The 21,804-nt window shown below is 36.9% G+C and overlaps 1 protein-coding gene and 1 pseudogene across 1 annotated transcript in view; one reads left to right on the top strand and one right to left on the bottom strand.

Moving 5' to 3' along the window:
* The window catches only part of PLD5 (phospholipase D family member 5), a 480,756-nt gene that overhangs the window by 130,036 nt on the left and 328,916 nt on the right, over positions 1-21,804 (bottom strand). The gene's annotated exons all lie outside the window — the stretch shown is intronic.
* LOC133089332 (small nucleolar RNA U3) lies at positions 2,302-2,380 on the top strand (annotated as a pseudogene).

Genomic DNA, 21,804 nt, shown 5'->3' with positions numbered 1-21,804 from the left:
CTTCCCAAAATCAAATTATAAATAAAGTTTAAATAAAGATTTTTGACCTCAAACTAACTTTGGGATTATCTGGAAGGCACCTGGAACAAAAGATTTGTTCTTTCTGCTTATTAAAAAAAGACAAAGGTCGAGGAGAGATGCTAAGCTAACTAGGTTTATTTGATACGTTAAATTACATGGAAAACATTGTCAAATAAGTGATGCTAAGCTTTCTTTATGTTTTCTTTGTATAGGTACATGTTATAAGTGTTCTAGAAATTATATGAATTTCCTAAAATTCTGATATGTCCTTGTACAATATTATCACTTGTAATTCTGGTTATTATCTTAGAATGTGTGTCATAGAAATAACCAAATTTCCTTGCTACTGCATTGTAAAGAACTCTAATCAGATTTTTAACCATGCCAAATTTTAAGTCTTTTATCATTTACAGGCAGTTATTATTTTACTCTGATGCATTTGCAAAAGTGTTCTGCAAAAGTGCTTCATCTTGAGAGATTCATGGAAATAACTCTGACAAGTACTCTAGAATATAGGTTTCTGATAACTTGAAAATCATTAAATTTAACTGGGTAAGAATTTCCAGAGCTAATGGACAAACTAGATTCAATCAGAACAAATATTAATTACATGGAGCTAAATGAACTGAAGAGGATGATTATAATATTTATGACATTTTTGTTTGAAACACTGCTGGTTCTTTAATGTGTTATTTTTCCAGATTTAAGGACAACTTTTTTCTCTGAAGCTACCAATAACTTAGAGCAACTTGGTAAAGTATACCTTTATGAACGAAGATGAAACAATTGCTTTTTCTCCCTACCTGATCCCTCTGGAATTTAGAAACTCTCAGTGAGAATTCTTCTTTTCATAGCAATATAGTTATTTGTATAAGCTCAAAAAGAATTTGTTCTCCTTGTAACAGGACTCAGTTGGAAACACTGGTTTTATTACCAAGGTTTTGACTAGAATGTCACATTTGAGAGAGATACACACAGACTCAGATATGATCAGCTGGCTTTCAGGAACTAGAAAAATTGACTTGATACCTTGCTTACAGGGTTCCTGGCAGCCTTACCAGGCAGGTAAGGAAGATCACATCCAAGCAGGCCCAGGAACCTCAGGATATTTTCAGGACCTCAAGAAGAGAGGAATTCACCCATATCTACAGATATTAAAGGTGAAGTCTGATGACAAGTCCTGGGCTTGGCTTACTAGCCTTGAGAGGCTTTTAAAAATTCAAGCTGGAGATTCCTTATGAAAAGTTCCAGCAAAGCCAACTTAAAAGAGCCTATATGGTCCATCACTACTCCTGCTGCACTTATGTAAACAATGAGGACAAATTTATTGAAGTTAGACTTAATCTGCAAACAAACTAGTCTTAATGTAATTATCTTTGATAAAAATGGGGTTAATTATAGAGAGAAAAAATTAAGTTTCAGTAATACAGTAATCTTTTATGGATATCAGATTATGGTGCTGCTGCTTATCTGTGAGGCTTTGTTTCTTACCTGTGAACTAACTGGATCCTGAATTCTTCTTCTCACCAATATTTGTATACAACTGTCCAAATTAATATTTCCAATTTTTCTCCTACTCTTCTGATTTGGAATCATTAAGAACTAAAACTTCTATTTTTCTGAAGCCACGCAAGCTGAATTTGGACAACTTGATAAACTTCAGAGAAATCAACACAGCTCACGTATAGACAATTTTCATGCCTGTTGCTGTGTGGGTCACTGAGAAAGATCACCAGAGACATTCAAACTGCAAACGAGAAAAATCTGTCAGATTGCCACTGTCTGCCCTCTCTCCACCTGAAGACGTTTTGAGCATGACATCTAGAAATATTCTTGACTGGCTACCCTCAGAAATCACAAACTGGGATTATAGTCTGCTCTAATCAATAGCCACTCTTTTTCTTTTATTTCCATAGAAGTGCCTCTAATTAAATACCTGACTGCTTGTCTGAAGTGAGTTTAAATGATCTGACCTATTGTCAAGACTAAGAGACTGGTTAAATGAGATGGAGCAATCTACCAACTCAACTTCTAGACTATGAAACACCTTGGGAAAATTTCAAAGACAGGACACAGGGAGCAGAATATGTGATCACAAAATATGCTACTTTGACATGTAAATTATTTTGAACTAAAGGCAATAAAGGCCTAACAGACACGGGAAGAGTTTTTTTTGTTGTTGTTGTTTTGTTTTTTTACCTTTTCCTTAACTACCTAAAAGTATTTAAATAAAGAGCCACACTAGAGATAAATTTTTTTAGGTCAGAAAACACTTATCTGAAGACTATACTATCAGGGATCATTTCTATAGCTCATTACTAGAGAAATTTCTCTGAATGAGTAGAGCACCAGCAAAGATAACCCTAAACAAAGTAATCAAATCACAATGGAAGAGAACAGAAAGGAAAGAAACAGAGAACTGCAAAAACAATTAACAAATGGCAATAAGCACATACCCATCAAAAATTACTTTAAATGTAAATGTACTAAATGTTCCAATCAAAAGAGATAGGGTGGCTAAATGGATAAAAACTGAATATATATATATATCATATATATGATATATATCAATATATATATATATGATATATATATATATTATACATATGCTGCCTAAAACTGACTCACTTCAGATCTAAAGACACATACAGACTGACAGTGAAGGGATGTAAAAAGATATTCCATGCAAATGGAAATGAAAAGAAAGCTGGGATAGCAATATTTATATCAGACAAAATAGACTTTAAAACAAAGACTGTAACAAGAGACAAAGAAGAGCATTACAAAATGATCAAGGGATCAATCCAAGAAGATATAACAATTGTAAATATATATTCACCCAAAATAGAGGCATGTAAATACATGAAGCAAATATTAACAGAGATAAAGGGAGAAATTGATAGTACAGCAATAATAGTAGGGAACTTTAATCTCCCAGTTACACCAATGGCTAGATCATCCAGAGAGAAAACCAATAAGGAAACATTGACCTAAAACCAACAGTAGACCAAATTAACTTAATAGATATATAGAGAACATTCCATCCCAAAACAAAACAGAAGCATACACATTTTTTTCAAGTGTGCACTGAACATTCTCCAGGATAGATCACATGTTAAGCCACAAAAAGTCAATAAATTTGAGAAGAGTGAAAGCATACCAAGCATCTTTTCCAACCACATGGTATGAAACTAGAAACTAATTACAAGAAGAAAACGAAAAAAACACAAACAAATGGAGGCTAAACAACATGTTACTAAACAACCAATGGGTCAATAAAGAAATCAAAGAGAAAATTAAAAAATACCTTAAGACAAATGAAAACAGAAAGACAACATTCCAAAATCTACGGGTGGCAGTAAAAGCAGTTCTAAGAGGGAAGTTTATAGCAACACAAGTCTACCTCAGGAAATAATGGAAATCTCAAAAAAACAATCTAACCTTATACCTAAAGGAACTAGAAAAAGAAGAATAAGCAACGCCCAAAGTTAATAGAAGGAAAGAAATAACAGAGATCAGAGCAGAAATAAATTGAATACAGGCTAAAAGAAATAGAAAAGATCAATAAAAATAAAGGCAGTTCTTTGAAAAGATAAACAAAATTGATAAACCTTTAGCCAAACTCACCAAGAAAAAAAGAGAGAGGGCCCAAATAAAATCAGAAATAAAACAGGAGAAGTTAAAACCAACACCACAGAAATATAAAGGATCATAAGAGATTACTACAAAAAATTATACATCCAAAACTGGACAAGCTAGAAGAAATGGACACATTCCTAAAAATATACAATCTTCTAAGACTGAATTGGGAAGAAATAGAAAATAAGAACAGATGAATTACTAGTAATGAAATTGGATTAGTAATCAAAAACCTCCTGACAAACAAAAGTTCAGGACCAGACAGCTTCATAGGCAAATTCCACCAAACATTTAAAGAAGAGTTAATACCTATCCTTCTCAAACTACTCCAAAAAATTGAAAAGGAGGGAAGCCTTCCAAACTCCTTCTCCAAGACCACCATTACTCTGATACCGAAACCAGATAAAGATACCACAAAAAAAGAAAACTACTGCCCAATATCCCTGTTGAACACAGATGCAAAAATCTTCAACAAAATATTAGGAAACCAAATTCAACAATATATTAAAAGAATCATGCACTATGATCAAGTGGGATTTATTCCAGGGATGCAAGGATGATTCAATATCTGCAAGTCAATCAGCATGACACAGCACACACACAACAAGAAGGATATAAATTATAGGATCATCTCTGTAGGTGATATGACAAAATTCACCATCTATTTATAATAAAAGTTCTCAACAAAATGGGTATAGAGGGAACACACCTCAACATATTAAAGGCCTTTATGAAAACCCACAGCTAACATCATACTCTACTGTGAAAAGCTGAAAGCTCTTCCTCTAAGATCAGGAACAATACAAGGATGTCCACTCTCACCACTTTTATTCAACATAGTATTGGAAGTCCTAGCCACAGCAATCAGACGTGAAAAAGAGATAAAAGGTAATCACGTTGGAAAGAAAGAAGTGAAACTCTCAATATTTTTAGATGACATGATACCATACATTGAAAATCCTAAAGACTCTGCCAAAAACGATTAGAACTAGTAAGGGAATTCAATATAATGGGGTGGCCAAAAAGTTCGTTTGGGTTTTTCTGTAACATCTTATGGATAAACCTGAATGAACTTTTTGGCCACCCCAACAGTTACAAGATACTAAATCAATATACAGAAATCAGTTGCATTTCTATACACTACAACTTTTCAAAAAGAAAAGTTAAGAAAACAATTCTATTTACATTTGCATCGAAAATAATAAAATACCTAGGAATAAATTTAACCAAGGAGATGAAAGACCTGTACTCTGAAAATTACACTACAATGATTAAAAAATATTGAAGATGACACTAATAAATGGAATGATATACTGTGCTCATAGACTGTAAGAAGTAATATTGTTAAAATGTCCATATTACCCAAAGCAATCTACAGATTCAATGAAATGCCTATCAAAATACCCATGGCATTTTTCACAGAATTAGACAAATAATCCCCAAATGTGTATGGAACCATGAAAGACCTCAAATGGCCAAAGAAATCTTAAGAGAGAAAAACAAAGCTAGAGATATAATGCTCTCTGATTTCAAACTATATTACAAAGCTATAGTAATTAAAACAGTATGATACTGGCACAAAAACAGATGCATAGATCAGTGGACCAAAATAGAGAGTCCAGAAATAAACCCACACTATATGGTCAATTAATTTATGACAAAGGGTCAAAAATGAACAGATTTTCTCTTCAATAAACGGTGTTGGGAAAACTGGACAGCTTCTTGCACAAGAATGAAACTGGACCACTTTCTTACGCCATATTAAAAAGTAAACTAAAAATGGATTAAAGACTTAAATGCAAGGCCTGAATCCATAAAACTCTTAAAAGAAAACACAGGCAGTATGTTCTTTGACATCAGTCTTAGCAGTATTTTTTGGATATGTCTACCCAGGCAAGGGAAGCAAAAGCAGAAATAAACAAATGAGACATCAAACTAAAAAGCTTTTACCCAGTGAAGGAAACCATCAACAAAACAAAAAGGCAACTCACTATATGGGAGAAGATATTTGCAAATGATATATCTGATAAGGGGTTAATATCCAAAATATATAATGAACCCACACAAATCAATATTGGAAAAACAAATAATCTGATTAAAGAATGTGCAAGGAATCTGAATAGGAATTTTCCAAAGAAGACATACAGATGGCCAACACACATATGAAAAGATGCTCAACATCACTAACTACCAGGGAAATGCAAATCAAGTCACAAAGAGATATCAGTTCACACCTGGTAGATTGGCAATTATCAAAAAGACAAGAAAAAGCATGTGTTAACAGGTGAGGATGTGGAGAAAAGGGAACTCTTGTGCACTGTTGGTGGGAATGTAAATTGGTGCAGCCACTATGGAAAACAGTATGGAAAGACCTCCCAAAATTAAAAATAGTATTACCTCTTACAATCTAGCAATTCCACTTCTGGTTATTTTTCCAAAAGAAAGAACTAATTTGAAAAGATGTACATACCCCTCTGTACATTGCAGTATTATTTACAATAGCCAAAATCTGGAAGCAACCTTATGTTTCCATCAATAGATGAATGGATAAAGAAGATGTGGTATATATATAGACAATGGAATATTACTCAGCCACTAAAAGAATGAGATTGTTCCCTTTGCAACAACATGGATGGACCTAGAAGGTATTATGTTAAATAAGTCAGACAGAAAAGACAAATACTATAGATTTCACTTATATGTGGAATCTAAAAATAAAACAAATCAAGAAACAAAACAAAACAGAAACAGACTCATAGATATAGAGAAGAAACTGGTAGTTGCCAGAGGGGATGGGGATGAGGGGGATGAGTGAAATAAGTGAGGGAGATTAAGATTTACAAAACTCCAGTCATAAAATAAGTAAGTCACAAGTCTGTAATGTGCAGCATAGGGAATATAGTCAATAATATTGCAATACCTTTATATGATGACAGATGTTTACTAGACTTATCATGGTGATCAATTTGTTACATAGATGACTGTTGAATCACTATGCTGTACACCTGAAATAATATAATATTGTATGTCAACTATTTCAATAAAAATTAAATTTTTTTTTAAATTAAAAAAGAAAGACTTATCTGTGTGGCAGGACAAACATTTGTTTACCAAACATTACTCTTCCCATTTTTTTTGTGACTTGCCGTCCTTCCCTTTGAAGTCCCAGACCCCTATCCCCTTCTCCTTAGTTCAGGATGGCATATAAGCCTCAAATGTCTGACTGTTAGGGAGCCTCATTGGGGTTCCTGTACGTACAAAATTAAATTTGTTTTTTTCCCTTCCTGTTAATGTCTTATGTCTAAAAAATTTAATTATTCAACAAGCCAAGGAACCTAGAAATAAGAAGGAAAAGTTTTCCTCCCCTACAATACCTAAGCTAGTATCATAAGTCTGTGGAAGCTGCACGACTAACCTGAATTGAATGGGACCTTATAAAATGGGTACTGAAAAAAAAAATTTCTGTAGTTGGTAGGGAAAAGAACAAAGCTTCATGTGCCAGTTATCAATTTATTGTCTCTTAGATCCAAATTCATCCTTTAATACCTGCTCTATGATAATGGAGGGAATTCCTTTTAAGTATTTCTCCTGCACAGAGCAGGTGGTTAAACTTTCTTAATAGAGGCACTGAAAGGGCAGTACAGGAGGTGGGCATTCCCCAGCTATTTGCAGCTGCTGCATGGTGTGGCGTGATGTTAGGACATCAGAGGTGCTCAGCTCCAGGAACACACCTAGAACACACAGTCCCTCAGCAACTTGCAGCCACAGCCTGGCCTAATTATAATTTCCCATGGCCCTCTCTACATAGACATGATACCCCCAGAGTTCCTACCTATGCCAGAGCCCCTATTCCTTCTGCTTACCTGCATGCCTGGAAACCTTCTATGACTCACCTGTGCTTTGCCTGTTCCCAACAATCCTGCCTGCAAGAGGTAAGGTTGCCAGATTTAGAAAATGGAAATAAGACTCCCAGTTAAATTTTAATCCCATATAAACAACTAATAATTTTTAAAGTATCAGTATATCCCATGCAATATTTGGGACACACTATACTATACTATACACTGAGGATCTTGTATTTTTTCTGGCAACCCTTCCTAGACAAGAGTCATCACCAGGCTCCCACTCCCTCTGCAGGCCTACACCCTGGCCACCATGTGAAGATTGCTGACGCCCTTCCTGCATTCTGGAGCACTGGTTTCTACTTGCCCAGACTACACACCAGGTGGGCCCAGGCAAACCAGCAGACTTCTCTGCTATTCAGTGCCTGCAACCACACATTCTTCAGTGCATCTGAATCACAGCCTTGGGTATTCTCCCCCAACCGTAGGAAGCATATAGAGTTGTCTTACACCTTAGTCACGTTTGAATCAGAGGTACATAATTCTTTATATTAAATTTCCCTATTTTAAGTTATTGCTTGTTTTCTACCTCCCAACTGAACACAGACTGCATACTCAGTAGAGAAGAGAAACTAGGGTTGTGAAACTCTCTGCGCGATAATCAGTTAGTGAGGAAATCCTAGTTATGTTCATTTATAACCACAAAAGAAACATCTGGTCATAACAATGAAGAATCCAGAAAATAATAAAGCATCTAATGCCAGAACTCACTCTGATTTCAGGGATTCAGGATTTGTGGTGTAAAACACTCGCCACACCCTTCCTGCGCATTAAAGATTCTCTGCCTTCCCCTGCCCCTTTAGCCCAGCTTGCAGATGGCTTGAGGCCTGAGAATACACCCTTTGATAGAAGGGAAGCTGGTGGTCCTCCTTGGGAAGTGATAATACACCTATGAGGTGTTATGGAGTGGTATTCAAGACATACTCTAACCAAATGGAGGAGTTTTTGTTCATCTAACTAAAACAATGGGATGCTTTGAAGAAAGAGATGAATGTTGAAGAGAAAATTAATTATTAGAAACATTTTGAAAAAGTAACCAGCTTCTGAGGAATTCTCTTTGAGGATTACCTGGGGAAATAAAATGTTTTCAAGTCATAGAATCCCTATATTAAAAAGTAAGTCCCAGCAACATTAGCTAGGATAAAAGTGGTGGGAGTCCTTGGTGGTCTCCTGGTACAGCTGATGGAAGGACATCATGAGGGTCCTGAGGTGGCCCTCTCCATCTGGGGCTTAACTCCCTGGGATGCTTGCAGCAAATGTCACCTCAAGTGGGACACCTGGAGCTGCCTCAGGCAGGGGATCTGTTTGCCCTAATGGCACATTAGCTCTTGGATTCATGAAGCAAATATCATGAAGCAAATGGTAATAATTCAAAACCCATAACAGTCTGAGGAACAATTATCCCATCCTTCCTTATATGGTAGCTATTCATGTATCTTGCATTTGTCCCACTGGATTATAAACCTGAAAATAGGGACTTGTGCTCTATTCATCTGAAATTCTCCCAGGGCCTGGTAAAGCTGTAGAACCTTTGTGTTCCAGGAAACACTCTTTGAGAAACAACAACAGTAGGCACCGGATCACTGTTTTTGTGTTCTTTAGTCACTGTGGGTGCTCAGGAAAAACAAAACAAACAAACAAACAAAAAATAAACCCGGAAAACTCGGGAAAAAACACAGTCCTTGCTGGGGAACTGAATGACTGGAATGCCACAACTCTGAAGGAGTGAAAGCTTATCTTGTATTGATCTGTACTCTATTCACTTTTTACATTATCAGTCATAATTTAGAGTTTTAAAGAATCTGTTAAGACAAAGTGTTTTATTTTATAACCATCACAATGATCAGAGACAGTTGTTCTAGTCTTTGCAGATCTTTCTTTTACTTAAGTGACCAGGGAAATATGTTGTACGTACTTATGGCTACTCTGCTTAATGTCACAATTATGTAAGACCAGATACAGAGCATGTAAAGAAACCCTTCTTCTGGTCTCTCTCAGAACCTCAATCTTACAACATGCAGCTGAAGCCATGTGACTCAGCAGCAAGTTCTTATGAAATGGAGGGTCTTTTTTAGTCAGACAATCTGTACATCTACCACTTAATAATTTGTCACCTTGGGTGAGTCACTTTATCTCTCAGTTTCATCTGCAAAATGTAAATGATAATAGAACAGTTTTCTTAAAGCTGTTGAGAAAAGTAAAAGAAATATGGGCAAAGAATGTCGCCTGCCATTTCCGTAAACAAAGGATGTTGCAGCCATCAAGCCTTCGGCCACTGTAGCCACCCCCAGCAGTGCACCCTGAAGGGAAATCAGGATGGAGAAAAACAGGACACTGGCCCTAGATAGTTAAGGTGCACATCAAAGTTAAGGAATTTAGCGCTTTTCTAGTATGGGGAGATGCAAGAGTCTGGGCTCACTGAAATCATTCCTTTGATATGCACCCCAGTTACCTGGGGCTAGTATTCTCTGCTTTCTCATCCTGAGTCTCCTCAGGGTGCAACATCGGGGGTGGCTGCAGGAGCTGACTGCTAGATGGCGAGCATCCTCTTTCCATCCTGAGCTCCCTAAGGGCTCGCCATCGTCATCAGTGTAGCTGTAATGGGATGGCTTGATGGCTGCAGTATTCTTTGTTTACTGATACGGCAGGCAATATCTTTTCACTGACATGTCTTTGCAGCATTAATGTGACATGGGTCACGCAGAATCCTGAGGTAAAGTCTTTATCATGTTGAAAAACACTACATTTAAAACCCTGCCAAGATAGTGCATCTGCCGCCACAGCTGCCACTGCTCCAGCCTCTCTCTCTAGGGCTCACCTGCCCAGGACTTTCCCCCAGGGCCAGGGCTGGGCAAGAAGGAGCCCAGGAGCCTTCGCTTGGTCAGCCAGAGAGCCTGCTCATCTGGCCTGCCTAGGCCAGGCTCCTGCTCTGCCCTGATGCAGAGGGACACACCCAGAAAAACAAACAAACAGACAAACAAACAGCTCTGCAGATTATCTTTTTAGACTCCCCAGAAGTCATAAGATCTTAAAAGTCCCCAAACTACTGTTCAAATCAAACACCTAAAAATGAAGGAGCAAAATATCAGAACACAATATTCTTTTTTTGTGCTAGCTGTCATTCCCAGCTGACAACTGATCTTTTTCAAATCTTGTTGGAGAAGCTCATAGGCAAATTCCTAGACTTGGTAGCATGGTTATTTAGGTGTGCAGAAAATGATAAATAAGGTGATTTGATAAAATCTGCCAATATGTTGAGTATAGTAAGTAAACTGTGGAATTAAGCTTTGTGGAAAAAAGAATTCAAAGTAGACCTGGTGGTCCCAAGGGGCCACTTGGTTAGAAGCATGCTCGGGGGGTTAAGGTACTGACTTCTCTAGCTACAGCCAGCCCATTATTCACTCATATATGTAACTAACATATGCCACAAAATTAACTTATTCCTATTATTTATCTCCAGGCCCTCTGCAAGTATCAAAAATATTGGAGAGGGGGCTTCCCTGGTGGTGCAGTGGTTGAGAATCTGCCTGCCAATGCAGGGGACACGGGTTTGAGCCCTGATCTGGGAAGATCCCACATGCCGTGGAGCAACTGGGCCCGTGAGCCACAATTACTGAGCCTGCGTGTCTGAAGCCTGTGCTCTGCAACAAGAGAGGCCACGATAGTGAGAGGCCCGTGCACCGCGATGAAGAGTGGCCCCCGCTTGCCACAACTTAGAGAAAGCCCTCGCACAGAAACGAAGACCCAACACAGCCATAAATAAATAAAATAAATTAAAAAAAAATTGGAGAGGGCCTTGAAGAAGAAATCAACACTTTACATACATTATGCACATATACAAACACACACACACATATACCTCTCTCTCTCTTTCTCCCTCTCCCTCTCTCTCTCTCTTTCCATCCACATATATGTCATTCTCTATTTTTTAAATGAGTGAGTTGTCCAAAATCAAGTAAGATCAAATCTGACAGGTAAAAAAATTGCATCTGCTTGTTGTTTTAATTTGTATTTCTTTAAATGTGAGTGCAGTTGAGAATCTTGTTTTATATATTTTTATCTATGTTTTTTCCTTTGAATTTTCTCTTCATATCCTGGTCCCATTAAAAATTACCTTTTTATACTCAAGAAAAAAACTCTGAAACATCAAGAGAATTAATTAATATTTTAAGCCATGTATGAAGGTAGCTATGTATTAATTTCTAAGGATATTATAGGAACAAATGAACAGGTCTTCATTTGAGAACTGTAACATAAATGCTGTAAATATCTTTCCTTTATATTCATTCCATTCATTCCAAGACTGTTGTTGGTGTATTTTTCACACCAGTGTGACATTCTTAATGGACGGAAAACATGGTAACTGCCCCTGACTGTGATATTTCTGTTTCCCACCACTGGGCACTAGCCCTGCCATCTCCTCCTCCCAGGTCTAACCTGTGCATGGGGCTCTACTTTGGCATATAAATTCCACAGGACTCTTTCTAATGCTATGACCCTTGATATTCACAAAATGATGCCAGTGGCCTAAGAACCTACACTATTGATCATTATCCGACAAGGATTCTCTGACTCTGCTTCTACTATCTATAATGATTCTAATCATAATAGTCATTTATCAAGAGCTGAATATATGCCAAACCAATGAGAAGTTCTTTACATAGATTACCCTCCAATTCCCCATTTCATGAGAGTACTCTATTTCCTATTGCTTCCTGTGTCAGTTTGTTAAGCCGTTTTCAAGGTATTTGTCTATTCCATCAAAATTTTCAAATTTATTGGTACATAGTTGTTTGTGACATCTTCTTACTGTTTCTTTAAAGTCTCTAATATCTACATGATAGTCTTTTTTCATTCCTGATCTCGGTAAGTTTTGTCTTCTGCCTTTCTCTCTTGACCACCTTACCCAGGAGTTTATAAAATTACTAATCTTTTCAAAAATCTACTTTTGGCTTTGTTAAATTTCTCTATGATGCATTTGGTTTTTTATTTCATTAATTGCTGCCCTCATGTTTAATATTTTGTCCTTTCTACTTTCATGAATTTAAAATTTTCTTGAGATGGAAGCTTAGGTGACTGATTTTAGCTTTTTTTCTTTTATAATATATGCATTTAAGATTATAATTTTCCTTCTAAGAGCTACTTTAGCTGAATTCCATAATTTTACTTATTATATCATTATTATGATAAAGTTTTCGAAGTTCTTTATCTAATTCATGATTTCATTGTTGATCCATCATTACTTAGGATAAGTAATGGAATATTTCATTTCCAATCATTTGGAGATTTTCTACTTATCCTTTTGTTACTGTTTCTAATTTAATTTTATGTAGCCAGAGAGCATACTCTGAATGACTTAAATTCTCTGAAATGTGTTGAAGATTTGCTTTGGGCCCTGCATTACTCCATTCAGGCAAAATTCCATTCCAGTTGGAACAACTGTATATTCTACATTTGTTAGCTGTAGTGTTCTATATATGTTACTTAGGTCAAGTTTATTAACTGCTCAGATCTCTCTATCTCTACTGATTTTCTGTATGGTTGTTCTATTAGTTATTAAAAGAACTGTGTTCAAATCTCAGTGATCATAAATTTGTCACTTTTAGTTTAGCAAGTTTTCAGCTTTTATTGTTTGGTAATGTTTTTAGGTCTACATAAAAATGAGCATAGTTATATCTTACTATTGTATTGACCTCTTAATCATTATGAAATGGCCATCTTAATCTGTGATAATTCTTCTTGCATCAAAGTCTACTTTATTATTATTAATATTTATTAATATTATAAAAGAATATTGATAAAGCTATACTAATAATAGTACTATACTAATAACATACTATTGCATGTAAAATATTTTTAATTTCTTTTGCTGTCAAACTTTCTGTGTCTTAATATATAAAGTGGGTCTCTTGAGAGCAGTATATATATATTTTAAATCCAGCCTGTTAAGTTTGGCTTTTAGTAGGAGAATTTAGACAATTTACATTTAATTACTAATATATTTGGATTTAAAACATCATCTTGCAATTAGTTTTTAAATTACCCAATCTATTCTTTTAGTGATTATAGCAAACTGTATACCCTTGATTTACCAGAATCATCTTAAATGGGTACTTTTGTAATATCCTGGACAAGGCAGAGACCCAAAATGTTTTAACTCCATTTACTCTCTTTTCATTTTTGTGCTATTTTAATTCTACTTTTATTTTAAATCCCAGAATACACTATTATTATTGTCTTTTTTAACATCTTTATTGCTGTATAATTGCTTTACAATGGTGTGTTAGTTTCTGCTTTATAACAAAGTGAATCAGCTATACACATATATATACCCCCATATCTCCTCCCTCTTGCATCTCCCTCCCACCCTCCCTATCCCACCCCTCTAGGTGGTCACAAAGCACCGAGCTGATCTCCCTGTACTATGTGGCTGCTTCCCACTAGCTATCTATTTTACATTTGGTAGTGTATATATGTCCATGCCACTCTCTCACTTCATCCCATTATTATCGTTTTGTATGGTCAATATTTATTTATACTTGCCAACATATTCACCCTTTCCAGTGTTTTTCATTCTGTCCTTCCTTATGTTGCTTACATCTAGAATACTTTTCTTTCTGACTAAAAAGTTTACCTTATAATTGTTTTTTTAAATGAATCTTCTGCAAATAAATTCTATAAATTTCTGATTGTGTCAATATACCTTTGCTTTCATTTTTAAAAATTTTACTGAAGTATAGTTGAATGTTGTGTTAATTTCTGCTGTACAGCAAAGTGATTCAGTTATATATATATATATATATATATATATATTCTTTTTCATATTCTTTTCCATTATGGTTTAGCACAGGATATTGAATATGGTTCTCTGTGCTATACAGTATGACCTTGTTGTTTAGCCATCCTATATATACTAGTTTGCCTCTGCTAATCCCAAACTCCCAATCCTTCTCTCCCCCACCCCCTCCTCCTTGGCAACTGCAAGTCTATTCTCTATGTCAGTGAGTCTGTTTCTGTTTCATGGATAGGTTCATTTGTGTCATATTTTAGATTCCACATGTAAGTGATATCATATGGTATTTATCTTTCTCTTTCTGACTTACTTTGCTTTGTATGATAATCTCTAGGGTCATCCATGTTGCTGCAAATGGCATTATTTCATTCTACTTTATGGCTGAGTAATATTCCCTTGTATATACCATTGTATATACCACATCTTCTTTATCCATTCCTCTGTTGATGGACATTTAGGTTGTTTCCATGTCTTGGCTATTCTAAATAGTGCTGCAATGAACACAGTGGTGCATGTATCTTTTCGAATTATAGGTTTGTCTGAGTATATTGCCCAGGAGTGGGATTGCTGGATCATATGGTAAGTCTATTTTTAATTTTTTGAGGAAATTCCACAATGTTTTCTATAGTGGCTGCACCGATTTACATAACCACCAACAGTGTAAGAGGCTTCTCTTTTCTCCATAACTTCTCCAACATTTATTATTTGTAGACTTTTTAATGATGGCCATTTTGACCTGTGTGAGGTGGTACCTCACCGTAGTTTTATTTCTCTAATAATTAGTGATGATGAGCATCTTTTCATGTGCCTGTTGGGCAAATGGTATGTTTTCTTTGGAGAAATGTCTATTTAGGTCTTTTGCCCACTTTTCTATTGGGTTTTTTTGCTGTTGCTGTTACTGAGTTGTATAAGCTGTTTGCATATTTTGGAAATCAAGCCCTTGTCAGTTGCATCATTTGCAAATATTTTCTTCCAGTGCATAGGCTGTCTTTTCGTTTTGCTTGTGGTTTCCTTTGCTGTGCAAAAGCTTGTAAGTTTGATTAGGTCCTATTTGTTTATTTTTGTTTTTATTGCTATTGCCTTGGGAGACTTACCTAAGAAAACATTGTTATGATTTATGTCACATAATGTTTTGCCTATGATCTCTTCTAGGAGTTTTATGGTGTCACCTTTTAAGTCTTTAAAGCCATTTGAATTTATTTTTGTGTATGGTGTGAGGGTGTGTTCTAACTACATTGATTTACATGTGGCTGTCCAACTTTTTCAACACAAATTACTGAAGAGACTGTCTTTTCCCCATTGTATATTCTGGCCTCCTTTGTCAAAGATTAAATGTCCATAGGTGTGTGGGTTTATTTTTGGGCTCTCTATTATGTTCCATTGATCCATACATCTGTTTTTGTGCCAATACCACATCTGTTTTGATTACTGTAGCTTCGTAGTATTGTCTTAAGTCTGGGAGGGTTATGCCTCCTGCTTTGTTCTTTTTCCTAAGGAATGCTTTGGCAATTCTGGGTCCTTTATGGTTCCATATAAATTTTAGAATTATTTTTTCTAGTTCTGTGAAAATGCCATGGATAGAGATCACTTTAAATCTGTAGACTGCTTTGGGTAGTATGGCCATTTTAACAATATTAATCTGAGAGCAATCTGAGAGCATGGGATATCTTTCCATTTCTTTGAATCAACTTCAATTTCCGTTATTAATGCTTTGTAGTTCTCAGCATATAAGTCTTTCACCTCCTTGGTAAGGTTTATTCCTAAGTATTTTATTTGTATTTTTTACTGTGATTTTAAAAGAAATTGTCTGTTTACATTCCCTTTCTGCTATTTCATTATTAGTGTAAAGAATGTAACCAATTTCTGCATGTTAAGTTTTTTTTAAATACATTTTTAAATTAATTAATTATTTATTTATTTTTGGCTGCATTGGGTCTTCTTTTTTTAAAATATCTTTATTGGAGTATAATTGCTTTACAATGGTGTGTTAGTTTCTGCTTTATAACAAAGTGAATCAGCCATACATATACATATATCCCCATATCTCCTCCCTCTTGTGTCTCCCTCCCACCCTCCCTATCCCACCCCTCTAGGTGGACACAAAGCACTGAGCTGATCTCCCTGTGCTATGTGGCTGCTTCCTACTAGCTAGCTATTTTACATTTGGTAGTGTATATATGTCCATGCCACTCTCTCACTTCGTCCTAGCTTACCCTTCCCCCTCCCCATTTTCTCAAGTCCATTACTGCATACGGGCTTTCTCTAGTTGTGGCGAGAGGGAGCTACTCTTTGTTGCAGTGCATGGGCTTCTCATTGCAGTGGCTTCTCTTGTTGTGGAGCATGGGCTCTAGGTGCGTGGGCTTCAGTAGTTGTGGCTCGCGAGCTCTAGAGAGCAGGTTCAGTAGTTGTGGCATACGGGCTTAGCTGCTCTGTGGTATGTGGGATCTTCCTGGACCAGGGTTCAAACCTGTGTCCCCTGAGTTGGCAGGTGGATTCTTAACCACTGTGCCACCAGGGAAGTCCCTGCATGTTAATTTTGTATCCTGATACCTTGTTGAATTCGTTTATCAGTTCTAGTATTTTTTGTGTGGAGTCTTTAGGGTTTTCTATATATAGTATCATGTTGTCTGCATATAATGACAATTTTACCTCTTCCCTACCAATTTGAATACCTTTTATTTCTCTTTCTTGTCTGATTGCTGTGGCTAGGACTTCCAATACTATGTTGAGAAGTGGTGAGAGTGGGCATCCTTGTCTTCTTCCAGATTTTAGTGAGAAGGCTTTCAGCTTTTCACCAGCGTATTATATTGGCTGTGGGTTTGTCATAAATAGCTTTTATTATGTTGAGATATGTTCCCTCTATACACACTTTGGTAAGAGTTTTTATCATGAAAGGATGTTGAATTTTATCAAATGCTTTTCCTGCATCTATTGAGATGATCATGTGGTTTTTGTCTTTTCTTTTTGATGTGGTGTATCACACTGATTGATATGCATATGTTGAACCATCCTTGTGACCCTGGGATGACTCCAACTTGGTCATGGTGCATGATCTTTTTTATGTGTTGTTGGATTTGGTTTGCTAATACTTTTTTTGGAGAAGTTTTGCATCTATAGTCATCAAAGATATTGGCCTGTAATTTTTTTGGTAGTGTCTTTGTCTGGTTTTGGTATCAAGGTAATGTTGGCTTCATAGAATGTCTTTGGGAGTCTTCCTTCCTCTTCAGTCTTTTGGAAGAGTTTGAGAAGGATAGGTATAAGTTCTTTGTATGTTTGGTAGAATTTGCCTGTGAAGCCATCTGGCCCTGGACTTTTGTTTGTAGGAAGTTTGTTTTTTTTTTTTTAGTTACGATTTCACTTCTAGTGATCAGTCTGTTCAAGTTATCTATTTCTTCTTGATTTGGCTTTGGTGGACTATATGTTTCTAGAAACTTGTCCATTTATTCTAGGTTGTTGAATAGTTCATAGTCTTTTGTTATTTATTTTTTATTTTTTTGTATTTCTGCAGTATCAGCTGTGATTTCTCCTCTTTCATTTTCTTATTTTGTTTATTTGGGTCTTCTCTCTTTTCTTCTTGGTGAGCCTGGCCAAAGGTCTGTCAATTTTGTTTACCCTTTCAAAGAACCAAGTCTTGGTTTTATTGATTTTTCTATTATTTTTTAATCTCTATTTTATTTATTTCCTATCTGATCTTTATTATTTCCTTCCTTCTGCTGACTTTGGGTTTACTTTGTTCTTCTTTTTCTAATTCGCTTAGGTGGTGGGTTAGGTTGTTTACTTGAGATTTTTCTTGTTTTCTAAAGAAGGCCTGTTTTGCTATGAACTTCCTTCTAAGAATTGCTTTCGATGCATCTCATAGATTTGGTATGGTTGTGTTTTCATTGAGATTTGCCTCAAGGTATTTTTTAGTTTCTTCTTTGATTTCATTGTGAACTCATTGGTTTTTTAGTAGCATGTTATTTAGTCCCCATGTAATTGTTTTTTCGTTTCTTTTTCTGTGGTTGATTTCTAGTTTCATGGCATTGTGGTCAGAAAATATGTCTGCAATAATTTCTATACTCTTAAATTTGTTGAGGCTTGTTTTGTGTCCTAGTATGTGGTCAATCCTAGAGAATTTTCCATGTATACTTGAAAAGAATGTGTATTCTGCTTTTTTGGGGTGTAATGTCCTGAAAAATATCAATTAAGTCTAACTGTTCTATTGTATCATTTAGGATCTCTGTTGCCTTATTGACTTTCTGTCTTGAAGATCTGTCCATTGGTGTGAATGGGGTGTTAAACTGTCCTACTATTATTGTATTGCCATCAATTTCTCCCTTTATGTCTGTTAGTATTTGGTTTACGTATTTGGGTGCTCCTATACTGGGTGTATATATGTTGATGAAAGTAATATCCTCTCCTGTATTGATCCTTTTATCATTTACAGTTTCCTTCTTTATCTTTCTTTATAGCCTTTGTTTTAAAGCCTATTTTGTCTGATACGAGTATTGTGACCTCCACTTTCTTGTCATTTCCGTTTGCATGAATTATCTTTTTCCATCCCCTTACTTTCAATCTATCTGTGTCCTTTGACCCTAAAGTTGGTCTCTTGTAGGCAGCATATTGTAAGCTCTTTTTTTTTTTTTATCCAATCAGCCACTCTGTTTCTTTTGATTGGAGCATTTTGTCTATTAACATTTAAGGTAATTATTGATAGATATGTATTTATTGCCATCTTAAACCTTGTTTTCCATTGATTTTATATTTCTTCTTTGTCCCTTTCTTTTTCTTTTTCCTTTTGTGGTTTGATGATTTTCCTTTTTATTATGCTTATTTCTTGCTTCTTTTGTTTTTTGTGAATCTGCTGTATGTTTCTGATTTGTCGATACCCTGTTTTTCAAGTATATTAACCCCTTCCTATATGTACTCGCTTTAGACTGGTAGTCATATAAGCTCAAACACATTATAGGAAAAAAAAAATCTACATTTTCTTAATTTCCTCCCCCACATTTTATGATTTTTCTGTCCTCTTTTTACATCTTCATGTTCATCCTTTTTCCCTTCATTGTGTTTATCATCACTTTCACAGAAATTTTTTGATTTTTAAAAAATCTCTGTACTGGCTTATTTAAGCAATTTACTGTCCAGTTATGATTTTTCTCTTTCCTATGGATTCTTACTTCCTTTCTATTTAGAGAAAACCTTTCAATGTTTCCTTTAGGATAGGTATTCTTTTACTTTTTGCTTGTCTGAGAAATTTTTTTTTATCTCTCCTATTCTAAATGATGATCTTGCTGGGTAGAGTATCATAGGTTGCAGAGTTTTCCCTTGCAGGACTTTGAATATATCTTGCCACTCCCTTCTGGCCTGTATCATTTCTGTAGAGAAATAAGCTGATAGCCTTATGGGGGCTTCCCTTGTAATGAACTCTTTGTTTTTCTCTTGCTGCCTTTAGAATCCTCTCTTTAACTTTTGCCATTTTTATTATAATATGTCTTTATTATAATATGTAGGTCTGTTTGAGTTTATCTTGTTTGGGACCCTCTGTGCTTCCTGTACATGGATATCTGTTTCCTTATTTAGGTTTGGTAACTTTTCAGCCATAATTTCTTCAAATACATTTTCAATCCCCTTTTCTATTTCTTCTATTATGCATATATTGGCATGCTTTATATTATCCCAAAGGTCTCTTATACTGTTTCTTTTTTTATTTTTTTTTCATTTGGCTTTCTGTCTGCTGCTCTGATTGGGGATTTCATCTTGCAGGTCACTTATTTGTTCTTCTGCATTATCCATTCTGCTATTCATTGCCTTTAGCTCAGCTTTTGTCTTGGTGAATGAGCTCTCTAATTTTTCTTGGTTCCTCCTTATAGTTTCTAGTTCCTTTGATAGTAATCTGCATTTCTATCAATAGTCCTTCTTAATTCCTTCAGTATTTTCATTATCTCTTTTTTGAACTCTATGTCTATTATACTGAAGAGGTCTGTTTCATTGTTCTTTCAGGGGAATTCTCTTGATCTTTTAATTGGGAGTGGTTCCTCTGCTTCTTTATTTTACTTATATTTATCTTGCTCTATGAGTTTAGGAGAAACAATTATCTACTGTGGTCTTGGAGGACTATATTTATGTGGGAGCATCCCTGTGTAGCCTGTGTGAGTTTAATATTTTTTGGTGTGAGGGCTGTTTTTAGTGTTGATGCCTGTCACCTCTCTCCTCAGTGTATCCTGATCATTATTCCCTTGATAGGCTGTGTGACTGGTGTTGTGGTGACGAGAGCCTACACTGGGTATTGAGTGGAGCCTCCTCTTTGCTCTGTGGTTGTCACTACCCTGTCAGGGGCCAGGTCTGTTCCCTAGTTGTTGGAGTAGTAGCCCCCAAAACCATTTCTGAGCTGTGTTTCTGAGCCGCAGTGCGAGGTAGGCAGAATTGGAGCACTCCCACTGGGAGAGGTGCCACTGAGTACTCCTCTGCCAGAGCTGTTCACCAGTGAGTGTGCTCTGTTGTGTCACCTGTCACCCACTGTGTGGGCTCACAAAGTACACTATTGTTGGTACTGCCCTCGGCCCCATCTCAACCTTGGGAATGCCAGCAATCTCTCAGGTGCTGTTTTCGCAAGGCCACGAGTGCAGACCCACTGATGTCAGGTCCCAGGACTGCAGTAGTCGTGCACCTGGATCCATTGTGGGAGCTATGGAGGCAGCTCAGACCCTGGCCCAGCCCACAAAGCCCACCACTACTAAGGGCACACCTGTCCCACCCGCAAGAGCACCCATTGTCCCCTCAGATATCCTGCAAGTGCTGAATTTACAAAGCCAGTGGCAGAGGTATAAATCCATGGTTCACGCAGCTGTGGGGAGAGATTTCAGTCCTGCTTCCTAAGTTGCACAGCCGCTGGCCCTCAGCTGTGGTTTCAGCCCTGCTTCTGCATGAAGGCAACCCACTGGCATCTGTTCCTGAAGCCCACCAAGGCAGCAGCTGGGGCTTGGGAGCCTACTGAGGTAGGGGGCCCTGAGGCAGTGGCTGGGGGGGACTCTCCCAGAGCACAAGGAGGTGGGGGCTCACATGTGGAGAAAGAGGCTGTTATGGCAGCCCCTCCTTTCCCTTTGTGTTCTACTTAACAATGGCACTTTGCTTCTTTGGTGAGCCTGGGCTTCCTCCACAAACAACCCTGGTTGCAACTGTACCATACTCCAGCCCCTTCAGGCTGTCTCGGTGCAGCTGACAGCAGTCATCTTCCCGGGTCTGTCTTCTAAACCCCGAGTTTCAGCACCCAGTCCCCACCCATACCAGAGGATGCGCATCTCAGGCTGGGGCACACAGGGTGGTGGCATGAGCGTCTATGCAGGTCTCTCTCTGTTCTGTTTACCACAAACAGGTTTCTGTGCTCTCCTCTGAGCCTCTGAAGCTCCCTTTCTGTCCCAGCTGATCTCCCCGCCAGTGAGGGGGCTTCTCAGTGTGTGGGAACCTTTC

Source organism: Eubalaena glacialis, chromosome 3 (genome assembly GCF_028564815.1).
Source record: "Eubalaena glacialis isolate mEubGla1 chromosome 3, mEubGla1.1.hap2.+ XY, whole genome shotgun sequence".
Taxonomy (NCBI): domain Eukaryota; kingdom Metazoa; phylum Chordata; class Mammalia; order Artiodactyla; family Balaenidae; genus Eubalaena; species Eubalaena glacialis.
This window is presented reverse-complemented; position numbering and strand designations above follow the sequence as displayed.